We start from the raw sequence: 3987 nt of genomic DNA on the forward strand, positions 1-3987 counted from the left end.
GGGGTTGCCCCGACCCAGGTGCAGGACCTTGCACTTGGCCTTGTTAAACCTCATGAGGTTCACACAGGCCCACTTCTTGAGCTTGTCAAGATCCCTCTGGATGGCATCCCGTCCCTCTGGTGTGTCAACCGCACCACTCAACTTGGTGTTGTCTGCAAACTTGCTGAGAGTGCAGTCAATCCCACTGTCGATGCCATTGATGAAGATATTAAACAGTACCGGTCCCAATACGGACCCCCTGCAGGATGCCACTCGTCACCAATCTCCATCTGGACATTGAGCCGTTGACCACTACCCTCTGGGTGCGACCATCTAACCAATTCCTCACCCACCGGACAGTCCACCCATCAAATCCATCCCTCTCCAGTTTAGAGAGAAGGATGTTGTGGGCGACCGTGTGAAAGGCCTTACAGAGGTCCAGATAGAAGACGACATCAGCCCTTCCCATGTCCACTGATGTAGTCACCCCATGCTTGACCTTGTTCCAATCTGCAGTCATCTTCCCAAACTACTTGGCGGGTCAAGAACTGTGTATAGTATTACAGAAAAGATCCATGCTACATACAATGAAATTAATAATTCCTTATTTCAGTAAGAAAAACCTAGTCTGACAAATTGTAGGATCATTTTTTCCATTTTTCCATTTTTTATTATGTCACACTGGCATCTTGTAGACTTTCAATGACTAATATAGGCAGATTTTTCTATTTCTCAGTATTTTCCAGCTAATGAGACCACAGCTTCTTGAAGAAATTCTTCTCACTGTCCCTAAAAGAAAGACATTGTAGTCTCCAGTGTTTGTTTCTATTCCATTTCTATTGCTTCAGTTCTCAGCTAAACCAAATTCTTCCTCCCATTGTAACCTATCAGAAAATTTTATCAACACATACCTAAACTTTGTGCCAAGAAAATTAAAAAGAAAGCTGGATAGCATCACTCCATGGTATTTCTTGAGGATCTCCATAGCTAGGAGATATGATTTTGCCATTACCAATAAAAAAATCACATCCTTGACCCAGCAGTGCCAGGACTCAGCCTCTCCTTGGCCTGAGCTGGGAGTCGCTGTTCTAACCACTGCACTGGGGCCCAGTGACTGCTGCCTCCCCTTCTCCATCGTCAGCTCTGGGGATGGCCCCGCTGTGTGTTTCACCCCTCCCCCCCCACCTCACTGCCTGACAAACAATAGCCCTTTGTGTGCCTGGGTCTGGGGGGCGACTGGGGGCCACTGCCAGGCTGCAGTGGGAGAGGGGAGAGGGAAGTGGGCTGTGATGAAAAAACTTAGAAAAATAGGCCCAAGAAAAGCCCAAGTCTGAGCAGGAGGAAACTCCTCCACCATGACTATCATAGGCCTCCCTGCAGAGACCTCAGGATGCTGAAAACTTACTACATGCCTCCTCCCGCAGCTAAAACTATCCTTCTTAGGACATAGAGGAATATTGGAAGGGTGAACACAACATCAGAGGAAAGGGATAGATACTGGGAAGTTTGTCCTATACAGCAACTTCTACCTTTAGTATTACTAATAAGATCTGTTTTGTATTGATTAGATAATTTAGACAGTGAATGTTAGTATCATTATAACTGGACTAATAACAATGTTTATTGCATTTTGGCTACACTGTTAAAAATTTTAGGCAGAATAAAAATGAATTCTTATCTTCACATATATGCTGTATTCCTCTTTTTTGTCCATAACAAAATTTTAACTGTTACAACTTCACTAGGCTTCTCTGTCCAGTTTAGTAATTCTCTTTCAGTACGATGTATCCATGCATACTCTTCAGTTAATTCTCTCCCTATACTCAGTTTCCCTTTCAGTCCTCTTCTCCAGCTTCACTTAGCTTTTCCTGTATGGCACCATAGAAAGTGTTTATCTGAAATCCAGACAGATTAGATCTGCTGCCTTCTTTTGTCTGAAAAAAAGGCCCTTCAAAGATGAATGAAATTGGTTAGGTGTGATCCACATTCACTAATCGTCATGCCACTTTTCATTTATGTCTTCAACTTTTTGTTCAAACCTTTTCTAAAGCAGGAGCATACAACCCAAGTGAGTGGTCAAGCCATGAAGAACTTTGACTTAATAGCACTGAGTATGTCTCTATTCCTTGTCTGTCATTGGTCTCCTTCAATCTCTCCCAGACATGGTCATGCCTTTACATCGCAGATCCTTTCTGGATTCAATCTACTTGGCCTTCATACTTTCTTTTGTGCCTGAAGGACAGGAAATAGGGACAAATGGGAAGTGGAGAAGGAAAGACAAAACAATATATGCAACATTTTTTCCCTGAATTTGCTTGTTTCATGGAAAAACTGTTCAGTCCACTTAGTTTAGTCCAATCAGTATAGAAGCAATTTGTTGATTTATTAACAATATGCAATAAACTGTCAATCAGTGAATTATATATTTAGGACCAATAACATCAGTACAAAAGATACACCACAATATGTGACACATAAAATGTTAACAAACATCTACAGCTTTATAACGACCCTTCTATAACTCATCCCCAAAAGCTATAATCAACACACAGAGACTGAAATGCAACCCACCTAGTGTGTGGGTGAGGTCCACCACATGCAGATCCTTCTGTGGAGGTGTGGGTGCTCAAGCTGAGCGTACACCCCAGCCACTGCTGGAACCCCACTAAGGCACCGGCTGTGGGCAGGAGCCCCATGTGGACCCACGCACACTCGAAGGATAGGTGCCCCCACATCGTTCCCGTGCCGTGGGTCACTGGCTAGGTGCAAGCTGCTCCTGTGTCCCACGGGAGGTGCCGAGTCTGGCCCAGGAAGGGCTGGGTATGCCACAGGATGATGCCTAGCAATGCCCAACCAGGGTCACTGCTCCTCACCCTGCTCCAAGGCCTCTCCCCTCACCTTTTACAAATTTCTTTGTTTCTTTTATACTTGTTTTTAGGTTGAATCCTTTGTATCTCTTCGTAATTCCCTGGTTAGTGTTTAATATGGCTGATGGTCAACTTCCTTTTTAATTCTATCAGTTTGAGGCAAACCTCTGACTGGAGGTCTGCATATTTGATTTACACACACACTCTTACACTGACATTTCTATCTTACCAGCTGTTGTTATCAAGGCCATCTGCCAAGGGTGGGTTCTGTGTTCTTGCCATACACAACTGGAAAATACATAGCCCCTGGCCAAATAGCAAATGCTATCCCTCAGCCCCTTTCATTAAAAGCAGTAGACTGCAGGCCACATCTAGCCTATCTTACTACTAAGCGCAGACTGAATTGTCTGATGTTTCATAAACGCAGGTGGCATATATGCTATTCTACAATGACACAGTGCTACCCCTGGTTCAGCAGACACATTAAAGATCATTGCTTGCTAGACCTGTGATTGTGTCTGCCAATTCTTACAATACTATAGAATTGAGATTGTCAGGTCCCTCAACTGAAATATATTAAAAAACCTTAAATTCTATTCTCATTATATATGTGATAATATTCTTTTTTGTATATGGGCTCAATGGCCGACTTGTCTTTGCTATGTTGTTCTCCTTACTAAAATCTGAGACAAAGTTTTTGGGCTATCTTCAGACAGCTTAGAGGCACACTATCATTACTACCTGGCTTATCTTCACAACATTCCACCCTCAATAGATAGCAAACCCAATCCTTTTATCCTTATTTTCTTAGGAGAATAAATGACAAAAAATGCAATGTTAGTATTTCTTTTGCAAAGAGTTATTTTCATTCTTGCCAAGTCTCTCTTTATTTCTATTTTTTTAACCTCTAAGAGTATTTTTTGATAAATTCTTTCTTCCAATTTCTTACAGTTTCTCAGGTTACTCCTGATACTTCTTTTGACTTGGTGTCTTACCAATATTTTGTGTCTTTGAGTAAAGATAGGCCATTTCCTCATCCTATCGCTAGTTACTTGGGAGAAGAGACCCACACCCCCTTTCAGGTAGTTGTAGAGAGCGATGAGGTCTCCCCTCAGCCTCCTTTTCTCCAGGCTAAACAACT

The sequence above is a fragment of the Aptenodytes forsteri genome, unplaced genomic scaffold (assembly GCF_000699145.1).
Source record: "Aptenodytes forsteri isolate BGI_AS27 unplaced genomic scaffold, ASM69914v1 Scaffold30, whole genome shotgun sequence".
Classification (NCBI taxonomy): Eukaryota; Metazoa; Chordata; class Aves; order Sphenisciformes; family Spheniscidae; genus Aptenodytes; species Aptenodytes forsteri.